The sequence below is a fragment of the Salarias fasciatus genome, chromosome 4 (assembly GCF_902148845.1).
Source record: "Salarias fasciatus chromosome 4, fSalaFa1.1, whole genome shotgun sequence".
NCBI lineage: Eukaryota > Metazoa > Chordata > Actinopteri > Blenniiformes > Blenniidae > Salarias > Salarias fasciatus.
The window spans coordinates 16,018,356-16,038,393 of NC_043748.1; the positions used below are offsets into that span (position 1 = coordinate 16,018,356).

Sequence of the window (20,038 nt, forward strand, 5' to 3'; positions counted from 1 at the left end):
ACAGTACTGTGAAAAACAGCATTCATCAGTATTCATCATCGCTCAGTACTGTCAGTACTGAATATCTTTGGCTTCGGGGGTTTCCCACGATGGCTTAACTGAAAGAAAAAAAAAAAAATTATTCATTACCTTGGATCTGCATTCATTTTACAACACAAAATCCAATCTTGAAAATGAGGATAGTTCATTCACATTAATCATTAGTTCTTAAAAATCAATGATCCCCATGATTCACCTCATACTCTCTCCTCAACAACTCTTCTCGTGACAAGTGCAAGATTCATATCATGTGAAATTATTTTAAACTCTTCCTGATTGATAAGTGGCTTCTTTTATTTATTCATTTATAACTATCAGTGTTGAGGATCTGAAAACATTGAGAAAAAAGTAAATAATTTTCTGACAGATTACCAATACAGTCATTTATAGTTGTGCTGCAGTGTTGTTCACGTTTTGAATTGATCAAAATTCTTTTTGCTCATTAAAAACATAAAATGCTAAATAAAACATTTTGTAATCCACATTTGCAACACAAATGACATTGAGTCCCAATACAGACAGATTTCTTGCTGCTGAGGTGGAGTCAATGCAAAACCTCAACATCCTCCTCCTCTACTTATGAGTCCTGTCGGTGTAACAGAACACATGACAACAAGATGGACTACACAACAGCATGGCTGATTCTAACTGTCTGCTGGGCAGGTGAACATCATCTCTGGTTGTAATTTTAAATATTTAATATGTGACTGTGCTGCAAGTAATATTTTCTTTTGTAAAGCAGGTGTTAATTGCCAGACTCTGACTCAATCTGAATCAGTGATAAAAAGGCCTGGAGAAAACCACAGGCTGGTCTGCACAACCTCTGGATTCACATTCAGCAGCTACTGGATGGCCTGGGTCAGACAGGCTCCTGGAAAAGGACTGGAGTGGGTTGCAACTATCAAGTATGACAGTTCGGAGCTCTATTACAATCAGTTAGTTCGAGGCCGGTTCACCATCTCCAGAGACAATAACAAAGAGCAGCTGTATCTGCAAATGAACAGCCTGAAAACTGAAGACTCTGCATTGTATTACTGCGCCCGACACCCACAGTGACAAGAGTTACATGAATGTCTGTACAAAAATCCATCCTTTAGATTTCTCTTTAATTCTATAAAAAACAAACAAAAAAACAAACAAAGAACCAAAATTTGGTGCAATACACGTGCATCCTCCAATCCAGAGGATGGAAGAAAAAAAAAAAAATTTTAACTCGGGGTCACACAACAATACAAAACCTGCTTTTAATGTTCATATAAGATGGTCAGATGACCTTTCAACATTAATGAAATTTAAAACGCAAATATCTTGAAAAACTAAAGTGAATGATGAACAAGAGGTCATTTGTTCCACACAACCATATTCCCAATTCTAAGTTTCCTTCCGCATCGATCCTGTGCAAGAGTAAAAAAAAAAAAACAAAAAACAAAGTGTACATGACTGTTAGATCAGCTGCGTTCAAAGCAAAATGAAGCCCTGAGGATTTGAGTCTCATGCTTCTTGACACAGTCACCAAACAACTGGACTCTAGACACACACATCAACGTATATTATTTATGGACCTCTCATCTGCTTTTAACACGCAACATTATCAGCAGGAAGTCCACGTTCTGGTTGATGAAATCCCATTAGAGTTTAATATCTCAAAAACAAGGAGCTGTGGGTCCAGAGGGAAACCAAAGAGCACCTGTTCCAACTGCTCAGCATCAATCAATCAATCAATCAATCAATTTATTTTTGTATAGCCCAGTATCACAACAACAGTTGCCTCAGAGGGCTTCAAGATGTTACATTGGTCGGTAACAGTAAAAACAGTGAATAAGCATAATGGTAATTGTCAATATTTACAGTAACGAGACAGAACAAAGCAACCACCGCCTTCGACCCTCACATCCGGCAAGAAAAAACTCCAAAAACCCAGTGGGAAAAGAAGAAATCTTGGGGAGAACCACAGTATGGAGGGATCCCTCTCCCAGGGACGGACAGCTTTGGCAACAGCTAGCATGAGACAATAAGAAGTGAAGCCTAGGACAATGTTGAGTACAGTCCGTTGGACGGTCCAGCACAAGAACCACAGATCCCAGCAGTAGAACCGAAGCCAGTCCACGGGCAGGACTGACAGGAGTGTCCTCCCGGTCCGGACGGAGCTTGTTTGCCCGAGCACGGACCCTTGAGGAACCCCATAACTGACCTGGGAGCACGGTGAGGACTGTTGGTTAACGTGAACAAATTGGTACCTATTAGATAAATAGGATTTGAACCAGCAGAGGGCTTTTCCTCTGATGCCAACCTCACATTCTAACCTCTGCAGGAGAATATTGTGGTCAACTGTATCAAAAGCTGCACTGAGGTCTAAGAGAACCAGGATTGAGACTAGACCTGCGTCAGCCGCCAATAGCAAGTCATTAGTGACTTTAACTAACGCAGTCTCAGTGCTGTGATAAGCTCTATATCCTGACTGAAATTTCTCAAATAAACTATTGTCCTGTAGGTGGCGGTAAAGCTGTTTAACCACGACTTTTTCCAGGACTTTTGAAATAAAAGGCAGATTTGATATCGGTCTGTAGTTAGCTAGAATATCAGGATCGAGATTAGGTTTTTTCAGCAGTGGTTTGATTACTGCGAATTTAAATGACTGTGGCACATAGCCATTTTCTGGAGAGGTATTTATTATAGTTATGATAGTTATATTATAGTTATAGTTATATTTAAGATAACTGGAAGAATATCTTTGAAAAGCTTAGTTGGAATTGGATCTAGGAGACAGGTCGAGGTTTTAGAAGACATTACAATCGAAGTAATCTCAGCCCCATTTACTGATGAGAAACTATCTAGTATTTCAGGTATTTCAGGTGGAGGCAGTGGCTGGATTCCCTGAGCTTGATCTGAGGAAAGCGCTTCACTGATTTTACCTCTAATGGTTATGATTTTATCATTAAAGAATTTAAGAAAGTCATGGCAGTTTAAAGATTCTGGGATTACTGGTTCCACTACAGTATGACTGTTTGTCAGTCTGGCTACAGTGTTGAATAGAAACCGAGGGTTATTTTTGTTTATTTCTATTAAACGAGAGTAATATAATGTCTTGGCTTTAAAAATAATTTGTTTATAGCTTAGCAAGCTATATTTCCAGGCCTTCAGAGATTGTTCTGATTTAGATTTACGCCACAGTCTTTCTAATTGCCGAGTTTTTTGTTTGAGAACACGGGTTTCAGAATGAAACCATGGAGCAACGCGCCTGGGTCGATTGGTTTTCAGCTGCAACGGGGCCACTACGTCAAGGGCAGATTTTAGTGAGTGCATAGCACTGTCAACAAAGTGATCACTATTATCACCACTGGTCAATAAGCTCATTTCTGTGAGTTCACAAGATAATGCAGCAAATGCAGGCTGGATCAATTCTTTGTACCGATCCACAGATTTTTCAGATAATGTCCGTATCAGCTGAATTTTATCTTTTTGAGCACAGTAGTCTTCAATCAAAACCTGAAAAGTAATTAAAAAATGGTCTGAGAGTATAGGGTTCTGAGGGAGAACATTTAGGTCACTGACTTCTATCCCATATGTTAAGACCAGATCCAGGGTGTGCTTGTGACTATGAGTGGATTCATCAACATTTTGAGTGAAACCGATACTATCTAATACTGCAATAAACGCATTACTCAAACTATCACCAGAATCATCCACATGGATGTTAAAGTCACCTATTATAAGGATCTTGTTATGAGTCAATACTATATTGCTTAAAAACTCTGAGAACTCAGTTAAAAAGTCAGAGTAAGGACCAGGAGGTCGATACACAATAATTAACAGCACAGCTTTTTGATTCTTCCAATTTGGACAAGTAAGCATTAGTATCCAGTAGCATCCAAAAGGTGCTGAGTTTGAAGAGTCTCAGGACAGAGATCAATACCTGCCTGTCCTTCACACAACATGCTGACTGTTTACAGGAGGGAACAGCAGTGTCTCTGCCTGATCAGAAAACTGAGGACTCTTAACATGAGCTGTGACATTTTAATACTTGCTGACAGATCACTCATTGAATCACTCCACAACATTTCCACACACACACACACACACACACACACACACACACACACACACACACACACACACACACACACACACACACACACACACACACACACACACACACACACACACACACACGCATACAGGGATATATGGTTTATGAGACCAATTTGGCAGATTCTTGCATGGCGGTGGTTTACGGAACCACACCTAACGCAACATCCGGTGAACTTGAAAGACATGTCAAAAATTTTCATTTCATCTGCTGAACACAAATCTGACTTGAAAATCATTGTTTCTCTTTCAGAACAATATGTGACATTTCACAGGCTTATGAGACCAGACCAAATAGTGTTTTGTGAAACCAACAGTGTTTATGAGACCTGTTTACATACAACACACAAACACAAACCACATAGTGGTATACAAGGACCGACAAACATTACAGGGTCTGTTTACATGTAACACACAAACACAAACCATACAATGGTATACAAGGACCGACAAACATTACAGGGTCTGTTTACATGTAACACACAAACACAAACCATACAATGGTATACAAGGACCGACAAACATTACAGGGTCTGTTTACATGTAACACACAAACACAAACCATACAATGGTATACAAGGACCGACAAACATTACAAGGTCTACAAGAATGCAATTTTACATTTAACCTCTAAAAAAACCCTTTTAAACACCCACCTCAAGCTTTTTAGCCATTTTCCTTTCTCAATGGTCTTTAAATTGTGGGTATGAAGTTTATAGCCAAAATAAAAAGCTTTTTTCCTTTGCCTTTTTGCAAAATAAATTCATTTTCCAGGACTCACTCTCTGCAGAGCGTCAGTAGCTTGTCAGCAATATGCCTCCGAGTCGTGGGCGGAGACAGCACTGCTCTGCACCCTCCCCCTCAAATGCCACATCTCAATCGAGGAAAGCTTCTGCTAATTTAGAGCTTTGTAAGATATATAGAGCAAGGTTAGCATATTTTACAAGTCCAAGTGATCCAAGCCCTGCATCCAATGCTCTCTGCTGCGTTCCCCCTTGCAGGAGAGCTGCCTGCTCTGTCTGCCGAGCAGCAAGAACCAATTCTGGGAGTGCTGAGTTTTTCCTCAGACTGCTGAGCAGCGACCAACCGAAACTGCAAGTTTTGATTGCTGCTGTAGAGTCAGTACAAAGATTATATGCAAAATTGCAAGTTCTAAGCATCACATAAAAACCTTACTCGTCAATTTAAGAGACTAACCAATTAAATCTGAGTTAGACTAATCAACACTGTTAAGACAGAGTTGTAGAGGCAGAGCACCTCACAAAATGGCAGCACAGACCTGAGACCAAAGTACTGATGCCTGAGTTTCCGATGCACTCAGCACAAAGAAAGGGGGAAAAATGCCTGCTGCACAGGAATGAAGAAAATCGTATCAAAAATTAATGAACAAATGACAACCATTACTTCTTTAACATGATGAGAATTCAGAGACGCTGTTGGTACGTGCACATCTCAACATGTGCCGATTGCTGCATTATTTTGATTGTACGCTGAAGGCCATCCTGGGTGACCGGACAGAGGACCAGTTGCAGTAACAGACTCATCTCCCTGACCTGGAGACCAGAAAGATTAAAGACAACTTTCATTCCTGTTGCTATCAAGATGCACAATGCCATTTGTTAGGCTACACACTTTTACTTTATTACCTCCGCCAGGAGGTTATGTAATCACGTCGGTCTGTTGGTATGTTGGTTGGTTGGTTGGTCTGTTAGCAACATTACGGAAAAAGTAATGGACAGATTGCAATGAAACTTTGTGGAAAGGTGGATCTTGGGCTAACTTAGAATCCATTAAATTTTTGTGATGATCCGGATCACTGTCTGGATCCAGGAATTTTTTAAAAGGATTCTTTATCATTGAGAGATAGGGCAGTCTTTGATATAGTTGGGCAGGCTCGCCGACAGGGGGAACAAACACCTGGTTCACACAGGACGCGCTGCGTGTGGAGGCGGAAGCGCCGAGCACCGAGTTCAGATCGGTGCCCGTTTACCTATCTGACGGTTCATACAGGAGGTGTGGGGGAGCGCTGCTCACGCCATGGACCGCGGGTGCTCTGCTCCTCTGTATTTTCTCCGCCAGCCGTGGAGCGCCAGTTGTAAAGCTGGACAGAGCAGATCGCACCAGACAGGAAGTCGGGAACGGAAAATACGAGAGAATCTGGTCAATTTTCTAATTAAAATAAAGTAAAATAACATAAATTGTTGCTTTTCGCTTTTCCTTTTCAGATAAACACACACACACACACACACAAGGGCGAGAGAGAGAGGCACCGCACGCCACAACGCTCTGCTCCGATCACACCCCGAGCACAATGTTGTTTTATTATATATGGTGTTTTTATGGTTGTTGGTGACTTATTTGAGCTGTGGCGGAGGTCTGCGCTATCTGAGTGCCAAATACTAGTATTTATATTATTTCAGGTGTGTGTTATCTATTTTGTCACATGTTCTTGTAAGCTGCTAACAACACAAAAAATGGATGTGCTTAGAGTTCAAATGCAACAGATATTGGGAGCGTTGAAGCCTTCTCACCCATACAAATGGGGCATACATTTAGGATTTTTTGGGCTGATACCAATCACAGGGTCTACTTGAAGCCTTCAATTTTTGCATAGCATTACATATTGATGTAACTATTCTTAAGAACACTTAAGTATCACAATTAGAAATGACAATAGTCAAGAATGGATCACACTTTATTACTTATAACAATGAACATCAATTAACAGCAAAGAATGTTCTGAACATCTGCCCTATATCAATTTTTTAAACATTAAGAATACTCAGGGCGAACCAAAATCCATCTTACATACAGGTCTGTGAGCCAACATTAGCTGCATGGAATAAATGAAGAAACACACGTGCATCGGCTTCTTCATGCATGCACTGCAACTCTGCTACTTCCTCACACTTATTTTGGTCTTTCCTCTGTCTTCTTTCTGTCCCCTTTGTCCTCTCTTTTGCCACTGTCCCCTTTCTGTTCTCTCTCTCTCTCCTCTTTCTGTCCTATATCTGTCCTCTCTCCATCCTCTCCGTCTCCTTTCTGTCCCCTCTCTTTCTTTTTTGTCCCCTCTCTTTCTAGTGTCGTAAACCAGCCCCGCCCACTCCCCATCCACATTTGGATTTTGGAGCTGGGCTCAGTCTGGGCATGAGCCCATAGAAACTTCGTGCAGGGGGTGTCAGTTACTGACAGCATACTTGAGTGCTTTAAAACAAATGTCATCAAAACGCGTTAGCTTCTCTAAGGGTTAGCTTTAGCTCTAGCTTCTCTACACGCAAAGACATGCGAAAACTCACCAAGCGCAGACTCTGGCTCTTGCTTGATTGTTGTAATACTTGGTATTTTGGCTATAACTTTACTTATTGCAGCTTTCAGACGATGGTTAAAGTTTATCTCCGTAATCTCCGCGACGCGCAGTGATGGCGTCACTTCCGGTTTAGCCACTGGAATTCGCCCCAAAAAATTGAAAACAAAAAGCAGCAACGCTGATTGGCTCGGCCACTTCACGGCTCCGTCGCGTTCTCTTTCTATGGGCGCGTGCCCAGACTGAGCCGAGCACCAAAATCCAAATGTGGATAAGGAGTGGGCGGGGCTGGTTTACGAGGCTACTCTCTTTCTATTCTGTCCTACTTCTGTCCTCTCTCCGTCTCCTCTCCATATAATCTCTGTCATGTTTGTCTCCTCTGTGTCTCCTGTTTCCATATCCTCTCCCTGTTCTCTCTCTGTCTCCCGTCTACACCTCCTCTCTGTCCTCTCTCCGTGCCATCTGTCTCCTCTGTCTCCCCTCTCTGATAGGGATATAATATATTCTTGCAGACTGGATACAGCTGAAATGCAGGCCGGAAGTTTGATGTCAGCTCAAAATAGCGAAACTTTTCCACCTTGAGTGATTCCGACCAGTGAAATTTTGGCTTCTGGCCATATTCCTCTTCAGTGTGGATGAAACTTTTGGGGCTTAAAAGTCAGCCCCCCGTTTCTCAAGTAGTCTCTAATGTTCTGGCATATCTCTTCGGCTCTTCAGTGCTGGCTGTTCACATTCTATGCAAACCAAGCACTCCGTCTTCAATGTGGATTTCTTTATGTGAGACTCTCAGCACAGCATTTTTCTCCACTTTGGTCCATGGTCTTCTTGTTCTGCTTTTGCGTACTGAAAACAAACAAGATTACATAATTGTTAGTATGGCTGACTACGTTTTTATTTAAACTGGATATCCATGGCGAACCGTGAGAATTAATGGGAGTTTTGTTTGCCACTCAGTTGTGTACCAATTGCAATAAAAGATGACATACTTCCTGTACACTTACATCTGTTATTCCATAAAACTGTTTGCACTGCAAAAGGTTGTATGTTTTGTTCATCGATATGTTGACTTTTCCACTTCTTCTCATTGTAAAAACTTTTAACTTTGTCTCTGTCCTTACATTTTGATCTGATGATGATAACTGGATAGTATAAACTTGATGAGTATTAGAATTCAACTTGACCATACCATTATGCACAGGGAGCAATCGATCTGCTTCAGGAGTGTCCATGTTTTCGTCAGCTTCAGGAGTGTCCAAGTTTCTGCCTGAAAAGTGTGTAACAGAAGAGCATAGTACAGGCATTTTATTTGAATAGTACATGTTGTTCAATTGTGTAATGCAATATATTGATTGTTTAAAGCTCAATGAAAGCAGAAATAGATCAGAGGGGTTTAAATTGTATTGTAACACACAAATACACACACAGGTCTCTGTACGAAAGTATTGGTTCTCACTGTTGTCCTCATATGCCAAACACTGGTCTCGCACACCATGATCATGCAAACACACAAAAACACAAACACATGCCACACTGAATCTCAGTTACATACAGAAGCAGTAAGCTAGCATTGTTTCAGGTCACTTTAAAGCACTTCCTGTCTTTGAATCTGCACTGACACACTGTACTGACACACCTCTGATTAGGAATGCGAGAGACACGCCTGCTGTGTGCAAAACCTGACCACACTTGACCAAAAACTACTAAAACTGACATGAAAACTAAACAAATACCAACCAACAGATTAAACACTGAACAAAAACTGATCCAAAAAACATGTTGAATTATCTTTCAAAATATGGTAAAATGCTGACATTCAAGAATCTGTTACAACATGTGAAATTATGACTTTTAAAAATGTCGATCTTTAGGAAAAAAATTTAATTGACAAGATCTGTTAACTCACTCATCAAATATTATCTCAACATTACTGGACAGATTCACAATATTTACTGTTTCTCCTCAATGACAAGAGGCATTACTTGATGAAAACAGTGAAATTTGATCCTATATAACTGCTTCTGTCATAAACCAAGGTTTTAAATCATGCAAAACTGATGTGACATACTGTCTTTTACTGTATGGCCTTGTATGCCTCACTCCGTCCTTTTAAACCATTACTGCATCACACACAGACACACACAGGTCTCTGTACTAAAGTATTGGTTCTCACTGTTGTCCTCATATGCCAAACACTGGTCTCACACACCATGATCATGCAAACACACAAAAACACATACATGCCACACTGAATCTCAGTTACATACAGAAGCAGTAAGTTGGCATTGTTTCAGGTTATTTTAAAGCACCTCCTGTTGTGAATCTGCACTGACACACTATACTGTGGGGCGTTACCGGGGGGGGCGGGGGGGGGGGGGGGGGGGGGGGGCGGCGTGCCCATTCATGTGTCGCAACTAGCGGAAGTATTTGTAGTGTCTACTCAGTCCCGCCCACCCCCGGTCCGATCCCTGTCAGTCGCCAACCCCCCCCCCCGCCCGGGCCGAAAGTCCCCCTCCACCTTCCAAAGCTCCCCCCCAGTCCGAGGCTCCATGTCAGTCGCGCGCAACCCCCGCCCAACTCAGCTGAGCGGTCCGACTGGTGGTCCGACCGACACTCCGTCACGGTAGCCCCCCACCCCCGTCCGACAGTCCATGTCAGCAGCAACCACCGCTGGATTTGGACCTTTGCCCCGCTGGTAAGACAAATGCTCACCCACACCTGGCATCCTAATAACGTCACTGCTGTACTGACACACTTTTGATTAGAAATGCGAGAGACACGCCTGCTGTGTGCAAAACCTGACCGCACTTGACCAAAAACTACTGAAGCTGACATGAAAACTGAACAAATACCAACCAACAGATTAAACACTGAATAAAATTAATCCAAAAAAAACATGTTGCATTATCTATCATCCATCCATCCATCCATCTTCTACCGCTTATCCGGGGCCGGGTCGCGGGGGCAGCAGTCTCAGCAGGGATGCCCAGACTTCCCTGTCCCCAGACACTTCCTCCAGCTCCTCTGGGAGGATCCCAAGGCGTTCTCAGGCCAGCCGAGAGACATAGTCTCTCCAGCGTGTCCTGGGTCTTCCCCGGGGTCTCCTCCCAGTGGGACATGCCCGGAACACCTCCCTCGGGAGGCGTCCAGGAGGCATCCTAAACAGATGTCCGAGCCACCTCAGCTGGTTCCTCTCGATGTGGAGGAGTAGCGGCTCTACTCCGAGCTCCTCCCTGGTGACTGAGCTCCTCACCCTATCTCTAAGGGAGCGCCCAGCCACCCTACGGAGGAAGCTCATTTCGGCCGCTTGTATCCGGGATCTTGTCCTTTCGGTCATGACCCAAAGCTCATGACCATAGGTGAGGGTGGGAACGTAGATTGACCGGTAAATCGAGAGCTTCGCCTTTCGGCTCAGCTCCTTCTTCACCACGACGGACCGATACAACGACTGCATCACTGCAGCCGCTGCACCGATCCGCCTGTCAATCTCACGCTCCATCCGTCCCCCACTCGTGAACAAGACCCCAAGATACTTGAACTCCTCCACTTGGGCTAGGGTCTCTCCACCAACCTGGAGGGGGCAAGCCACCTTCCTCCGGTCGAGGACCATGGCCTCGGATTTGGAGGTGCTGATCCTCATCCCTGCCGCTTCACACTCGGCTGCGAACCGCCCCAGTGCATGCTGTAGGTCCGGATTCGATGAAGCCAACAGGACAACATCATCTGCAAAAAGCAGAGATGAAATCCTGTGGTTCCCGAACCGGAGCCCCTCCAGCCCCTGGCTGCACCTAGAATTTCTGTCCATGAAGATTATGAACAGAACCGGTGACAAAGGGCAGCCCTGCCGGAGTCCAACATGCACCGGGAACAGGTCCGACTTACTGCCGGCAATGCGGACCAGACTCCTACTCCGGTCATACAAAGACCGGACGGCCCTTAGCAAGGGGCCCCGGACTCCGTATTCCCGGAGCACCCCCCACAAGACACCACGAGGGACACGGTCGAATGCCTTCTCCAAATCCACAAAACACATGTGGACTGGTTGGGCAAACTCCCACGAACCCTCGAGCACCCTATGGAGGGTATAGAGCTGGTCCACTGTTCCACGACCAGGACGAAAACCGCATTGTTCCTCCTGGATCCGAGGTTCGACTATCGGTCGGATCCTCCTCTCCAGTACCCTGGAATAGACTTTCCCGGGGAGGCTGAGGAGTGTAATCCCCCTATAGTTGGAGCACACCCTCCGGTCCCCCTTTTTAAACAGGGGGACCACCACCCCGGTCTGCCAATCCAGAGGCACCGTCCCCGACAGCCACGCGATGTTGCAGAGACGTGTCAACCAAGACAGTCCCTGCACATCCAGAGACTTAAGGTACTCAGGCCGAATCTCATCCACCCCCGGTGCCTTGCCACCGAGGAGCTTACCGACCACCTCGGTGACTTCAGCTTGGGTGATGGACGAGTCCACCTCTGAGACCTCAGCCTCTGCTTCCTCCACGGAAGACGTGGCGACGGGATTGAGGAGGTCCTCAAAGTATTCCTTCCACCGTCCAACAATATCCCCAGTTGAGGTCAGCAGCTCCCCACCTCCACTGTAAACAGTGTTGGCGGAGACCTGCTTTCCCCTCCTGAGGCGCCGGACGGTTTGCCAGAATTTCTTCGAGGCCGACCGATAGTCCTCCTCCATGGCCTCCCCGAACTCCTCCCAGACCCGAGTTTTTGCCTCCACAACTGCTCGGGCTGCAGTTCGCTTGGCCTGCCGGTACCCGTCAGCTGCTTCGGGAGTCCCATGAGCCAGCAAGGCTCGATAGGACTCCTTCTTCAGCTTGACAGCAGCCCTTACTTCCGGTGTCCACCACCGGGTTCGGGGGTTGCCGCCACGACAGGCACCGGAGACCTTACGACCACAGCTCCGAGCAGCTGCTTCGACAATGGAGGTGGAGAACATGGTCCACTCGGACTCAATGTCCCCAGCCTCCCTCGGGACATGAGAGAAGTTCTCCCGGAGGTGGGAGTTGAAAACCCTGCTGACAGAGGGTTCCGCCAGACGTTCCCAGCAGACCCTCACAACACGTTTGGGTCTGCCAAGTCTGTCCGGTATCCTCCTCCGCCAGCGAATCCAACTCGCCACCAGGTGGTGATCGGTCGAGAGCTCTGCCCCTCTCTTCACCCGAGTGTCCAAAACACGCGGCCGGAGGTCAGATGACACGACAACAAAGTCGATCATCGACCTCCGACCTAGGGTGTCCTGGTGCCAAGTGCACTTATGGACACCCCTGTGCTCGAACATGGTGTCCGTTATGGACAAACTGTGACTAGCACAGAAGTCCAATAACAGAACACCACTCGGGTTCAGATCGGGGAGGCCGTGCGATCCAATCACCCCCTTCCAGGTCTCACTGTCGCTGCCCACGTGGGCGTTGAAGTCCCCCAGTAGAACAATGGAGTCCCCAGTCGGAGCACTGTCCAGCACCCCTCCCAGGGACTCCAAGAAGGCCGGGTACTCTGCACTGCTGTTTGGCCCGTAAGCCGAGACAACAGTGAGGCACCTATCCCCGACCCGAAGGCGCAGGGATGCAACCCTCTCGTTCACTGGGGTGAACTCCAACACATGGCGGCTGAGCTGTGGGGCTACAAGCAAACCCACACCAGCCCGCCGCCTCTCACCGTGGGCAACGCCAGAGAAGTGGAGAGTCCAGCCCTTCTCCAGAGGAGGGTTCCAGAGCCTCGGCTATGTGTGGAGGTGAGCCCGACTATATCTAGCCGGTACCTCTCAACCTCCCTCACAAGCTCGGGCTCCTTCCCCGCCAACGAGGTGACATTCCATGTCCCTAGAGCCAGTCTCTATGTCCGAGGATCGGGTCGCCGGGCACCCTGCCGTCGGCTGCCACCCAATCCACACTGCACCCGGCCCCTATGGTTCCCTCGGTGGGTGGTGAGCCCACCGGAGGTCAGGCCCACGTCGTCCCTTCGGGCTGAGCCCGGCCGGGCCCCCATTATCTATCAAACAATGTTAAATTCTGACATTCCAGAATCTGTTAGAAAATGTATTATCTCAACATTACTGGACAGCTTCACAATATTTACTGTTTCTCCTCAATGACAAGAGGCATTACTTGATGAAAACAGTGAAATTTGATCCTATATAACTGCTTCTGTCATAAACCAAGATTTTAAATCATGCAAAACTGATGTGACATACTGTAATTTACTGTATGGCCTTGTATGCCTCACTCCGTCCTTTTAAACCATTACTGCACCACACACAGACACACACAGGTCTCTATACTAAAGTATTGGTTCTCACTGTTGTCCTCATATGCCAAACACTGGTCTCGCACACCATGATCATGCAAACACACAAAAACACAAACACATGCCACACTGAATCTCAGTTACATACAGAAGCAGTAAGTTGGCATTGTTTCAGGTCACTTTAAAGCACTTCCTGTCTTTGAATCTGCACTGACACACTGTACTGACACACCTCTGATTAGGAATGCGAGAGACACACCTGCTGTGTGCAAAACCTGACCACACTTGACCAAAAACTACTGAAACTGACATGAAAACTGAACAAATACCAACCAACAGATTAAACACTGAACAAAAACTGATCCAAAAAACATGTTGAATTATCTTTCAAAATATGGTAAAATGCTGACATTCAAGAATCTGTTACAACATGTGAAATTATGACTTTTAAAAATGTCGATCTTTAGGAAAAAAATTTAATTGACAAGATCTGTTAACTCACTCATCAAATATTATCTCAACATTACTGGACAGATTCACAATATTTACTGTTTCTCCTCAATGACAAGAGGCATTACTTGATGAAAACAGTGAAATTTGATCCTATATAACTGCTTCTGTCATAAACCAAGATTTTAAATCATGCAAAACTGATGTGACATACTGTATTTTACTGTATGGCCTTGTATGCCTCACTCCGTCCTTTTAAACCATTACTGCGCCACAGACAGACACACACAGGTCTCTGTACTAAAGTATTGGTTCTCACTGTTGTCCTCATATGCCAAACACTGGTCTCACACACCATGATCATGCAAACACACAAAAACACATACATGCCACACTGAATCTCAGTTACATACAGAAGCAGTAAGTTGGCATTGTTTCAGGTCACTTCAAAGCACTTCCTGTGTTTGAATTAGGAATATGCACATGGTTAACCGCTTAACCGTTAACCGATAACAGGAACTTTGACCGGTTAATACTATTGGTTATTTTATTTTTTTTTAAGCTCCAGCTGGAGCGGAGCTCTCCACAGAGCCGTACGTATTCATGCATGCTAGCATTATATTACAGGTATCAATGACGGCACTGCAGATGACTCCTTAAGTCACTGATTCATTCCAGTTGCCTTCATGTTGTACAGTCGGGGAGGGTGTGTGTTTTTGTGCGCATTTAGGCATGTGACACAAAACCGGCGTTACATTGAATCTAATTTTTTTATCTCCAGACGCCGCGGGTCGTCCAGATTTACAGTGAAATGGTTTGGTGTGAAGCCGCATCATCCAGATAAACATTAAGCTCCATCAGAACCGTTTAAAAAGTCGGATTTCAGAAGCCAAAACTTTATTTAGGAAATTAATCATAACGCACAAAGAAATCACTGGCGTGCTCACTCTCGACATAATTTAAAAAGCAATAGGAGATGACTGAAGCCTAAAGTACTGTTAATTATGTCTAAATCTTGTAGCTTTTTTTACATTTTAGATGAGAATTTGCTGTCATTGTAAATCTGAAGTTAAGCACTGGACAGCGCCGAGTCAGCCACTCACTCGGAGCGCACATTTCCGTGTCGGAATGGTGAGACGTTTGCGTGTCAGAATAGCGGTATTTCGGAATGGTGATATGTCTAAATGATGGTGCGTCGGAATGTCGGAGCAGCAGCATGTAACCACTCAACAGGGCGTTTAAAGGTCATCCATGCTTCGAGTCGCTTTGGAGCCTCAGTGCTCCACTGATGCGCACGCTCTTTCTGTGCGCGTTCCGCAGGCGCAGTGTTCCACAAATTCTCGAGAAGCTTTTCCGGCACTACAGACTGTTTATCCGCTCCTTTATTACAGATTATTTAGAGAAAATTAAGCACATACATTGTCAGTACATTATCATTTAATATTCAAGTTTATTTAGCCTTTTTTTTTTCCTTTTTTCTGAATCGCGGGGTGCCGCCGGAGCGATTCTGTTGGCAGACCTTCTCCTCCCTCCAGACAGTCTGCTGTCTCCATCCACGAGATTTTCCACTCTGGTGTGTGGAGCGATCAGACGAGGGTTCTGTCTGCCTTCACTTCTACCGTCATGTTTTGTTTGCTGTGGCGCTCTGGCGATGCGTAAACCGGCGCGACTTGCGCACAACGCGGTCACAAATTCTGGCTGCTGTCCGCGCAGACCAATGCGCAACGCACACCGACGCAGACGTGTGAAGCATGGACGGGCCTTAAATCTTATCGGTTAACGGTTATTAACCGGTTAAAGAGCGTCATAGAAAAAATATAAAATGTGCATCCCCAGTTTAAATCTACACTGACACACCTCTAGGGATGGGAATCGAGAACCGATTCTTTTGTAGAACCGGTTCCTCATGTCTCGATTCCAAGGAATCGTTTGGCTGTCTCCTTAACGGTTCCACTATTGATTCCGCTGTGTGCGTGACGACGTATCATGCACGGCGCGCATGCACTCACACAGCGCAGCTGCGGTCTGCTCTACTGCAGCTACAGAGTCGCGGACCAGAAACTCTCAGCAAGAATCTTATTTTTCCTCACTCCGGAGCCCTGCTGCTTCAATCTAAACAGAAACAAGTCGGTGCCAGATGTAAACTAGTTACGTGTTCCAAAATCTGTGATTTCAAAATAAAATCTGTGTCGCGTTTTTGCCATAACATTTGTAATTCTTCTGGCAGAATATATAACAAACAACGCAATCTAATCATTAGCTGCATTAGAAGAATGAACGATGTTGTAATTACTCACTGTAGGAAAGTCAAACGACACCAAAATTGCACAAAACAAAGCTCTATGACCGGAGCGGCTGTGTTGCCAGATTGGGCGGGTTTCTGCACAATCAAGCTTCTTTTGAACCCGAGGTGGGTTGATGAAATGGTTATGTGTTTGTGACGTGCTTTTATAAATGAAAATCCGTTTTTTACGTTTTAACATGCATTTTGTACAGAGATGGAGGTTTGGATTGCTTTCTATTGTTGGACAGTTTTAATATTATATTTGGGGCAGATCTGGCAACCTCCATCAGCTGACAGCAGACACACCGAGACTGTGTGAGTGACAGAGCTGTGGAGCTGGACCAGACATGCACAGGCATCCAGTGTAATTTAGTTTTGAGCTTTCCAGCCTGGCATCAGGAAGAAGCTCCAGAGTTTAGCTGGATTTCACACGAAAAGATGAAACTGGGGCTACTTGCAGCTTGCAAAGTTTTCATGACATGGATATTTTTTTCTTCTGTTCAGGATGAGGATATTAAAGAGTTAATGCAAACACCCCATTTGTGTTGTTTCATTTCTCACTAAATGAGAATCGATAAGAGAATTGATAAGGAATCGTATCGCTAAGCAGTATCGACAATGGAATTGAAATCGCTAAATTCTTAACAATTCCCATCCCTACACACCTCTGATTAGGAATGCGAGAGACACGCCTGCTGTGTGCAAAACCTGACCACACTTGACCAAAAACTACTGAAACTGACATGAAAACTGAACAAATACCAACCAACAGATTAAACACTGAACAAAAACTGATCCAAAAAACATGTTGAATTATCTTTCAAAATATGGTAAAATGCTGACATTCAAGAATCTGTTAGAAAATGTGAAATTACGATTTTTAAAAAAGTCGATCTTTAGGAAAATAATTAAATTGACTAAATCTGTTAATTCACTCATCAAATATTATCTCAACATTACTGGACAGATTCACAATATTTACTGTTTCTCCTCAATGACAAGAGGCATTACTTGATGAAAACAGTGAAATTTGATCCTATATAACTGCTTCTGTCATAAACCAAGGTTTTAAATCATGCAAAACTGATGTGACATACTGTATTTTACTGTATGGCCTTGTATGCCTCACTCCGTCCTTTTAAACCATTACTGCATCACAGACAGACACACACAGGTCTCTGTACTAAAGTATTGGTTCTCACTGTTGTCCTCATATGCCAAACACTGGTCTCACACACCATGATCATGCAAACACACAAAAACACAAACACATGCCACACTGAATCTCAGTTACATACAGAAGCAGTAAGTTGGCATTGTTTCAGGTCACTTTAAAGCACTTCCTGTCTTTGAATCTGCACTGACACACTGTACTGACACACCTCTGATTAGGAATGCGAGAGACACGCCTGCTGTGTGCAAAACCTGACCACACTTGTCCAAAAACTACTGAAACTGACATGAAAACTGAACAAAAACTACCAAAAACTGAAAAAGGAAATTAAAATGACTAAAGCTTAATGTGACTGGGGGGGGGGGGGGGGGGGGGGGCTTTGAGACAAGACATCACAGACATCATCAAATCTCAAATTCAACACAGTACTTATGTATTGTGTTGAATTTGAGATTCAACAGGGTTTAAAGCAAACACTTACCTTTGGTTGGGGCAAAGATTCTCCATCCATAAGACGCCTTGTCATTCTTTTGTCTCATGTGATGTTGTGCATTACATCTGGGGTTTTGTTTGCTTTGACTCACTGCAAAACATAATGTCAAGTCAGTCCTTACAAATATACAGCATTATCTGAACTCATTTTATCAGTGGCCTAAAAAGGTTTTATGTTAGGCACTGACACAGCTTCAGCTTGACGATGCTGAAGTGAGCTTACAGCTTCCATCAGGCAGTTCAGGAAAAAACAATGTTGACATTTACTTCCAGCTTAGACAAGAGGGATCTTCCAGACAGGAGGTTAAACAAACGTCTCACCCTGAACTCCAAGTATGGTTCGAGAGCAGCTGATCTGAATTGGTTCAATCAACTCTAAGTATGTTAATCACCTGCAAAAAAGCCATCATCTATCCATATTAATTCAGTAGACATATTAATACATGATTATGATGACTGTGCACATTTAATTTTTGGTGGAATGTGACAGGCCAAAGATACATTACATTTAAATAAATCTTTTCATCTTTAACATGACAAGCATAGCTGAAGGTGAATATTTTAAAAATTATCAGACATTATTGTCAGACAATCTGTTCCAGTGAGGGGATTAACACTTGAAATGAGGTTAAATAACAGTAAATTTTAAGTGTTAGATTACAAACATGTTTCATGTCTTTGATCTACACCTCATATATATATATATATATATATATATATATATATATATATATATATATATATATATATGTATATATATATATGTCTTCATGTCTATGTTTCATCTTCAGTTGCTCCTGTGTCTCATCTCAGTCATTCCACCACTTTATCATCCAAATCTGGTAAATAATAAATTCACGGACAACACTGCATTAAAGTATTGTGTTAACCTGAAGGTCCCCCAACTGGAGGAACAGAAAACAATTGGATTGTATTGGAACAACTCTACTAATAATATTAATTATTTATAATAGAATGTCATGATGCTGCCCATTAAATTCAACAGCCGAACCTGGGCTACACGAAAATATCAGCTATTTTTACGCACCATGACTTATAAAACTACGGGTCAGCCAGCACACTAGCCGGTGTCCTGCCAAAACTTGATTTCTGCCAGAAAGTGATTTCCGGTCCGCGGAATCAGCTTGTAGCAAGCAAAAAAAGCTGATTTTGACATTGTAATGTCCCTTTACTCATTTTTTAAGTGATATAAAGTATTGGTTTTAGTCAAATGTTGTAAATCTGACTCTGCTGCGTTATATAAAATCATTTCGAGGCAAAACATCGATCCATATGCAATACTGGAGGCATGAATCAGCTTTTGGCAAGCAAAATAAGCTGATTTTGACATTGTAATGTCTCTTTTCTCAATTTTCAAACCGTACAACGCACTGCTTGGGATGAAATTACTCTGTTGAGCAATCTAGCAATTTTGATGCAAAAAAAAAAAAAAAAAAAAGAAAACGTGTCACCTCCGTGACATATCTTAATTAGCATAACAACAAGCCACGTTAAAATCGCCAACTAGCTTACCGGTATTTAACAGCGATATAAGGCAACTGGACGTACAGGAGGCTATCAAACGCAAACATAAATAAACATCGTTGGATGATCAGAAACAAACTTGTTTGAGCCCGATTAAGACTGCCGCAGAGCCACAGAAGCTGCGCATTTCAGCTGCCCGCGGACCGGAAATCACTTTATGGCAGGGAATCACTTTTTGGCACGACACCTGTCCACTGGCTAGCCCGGTTAGCAATCTGCACGTAAGGCACCTCAAAACAAAGCCGCGACTTCCATCACTACCGAGCAAAGCCGACGACAATCAAGCGCCCGAAAGCAAGCAGCCAAACACAACAAAAACAGTAATGGCTTCGCCAAATGATGGTTGAGCCCCTGAGTTACTTTGACGACAGGATTAGCTTACCAGCTAGCTGCAGTGCTAAAGCCTTTTACA

General features: G+C 44.0%; 1 long non-coding RNA gene across 1 annotated transcript; it reads right to left on the reverse strand.

Annotated features, from left to right (window-relative positions):
* Nucleotides 1–7,507: 7,507 nt before the first annotated feature.
* Nucleotides 7,508–18,152, reverse strand: LOC115387531 (uncharacterized). Its single transcript, XR_003931384.1, has 3 exons — nucleotides 18,071–18,152; nucleotides 8,616–8,693; nucleotides 7,508–8,272 (listed from the first exon to the last, which is right to left on the reverse strand). It is a non-coding gene; the product is annotated as an uncharacterized LOC115387531 (long non-coding RNA).
* Between the last annotated feature and the right edge of the window lie 1,886 nt (nucleotides 18,153–20,038).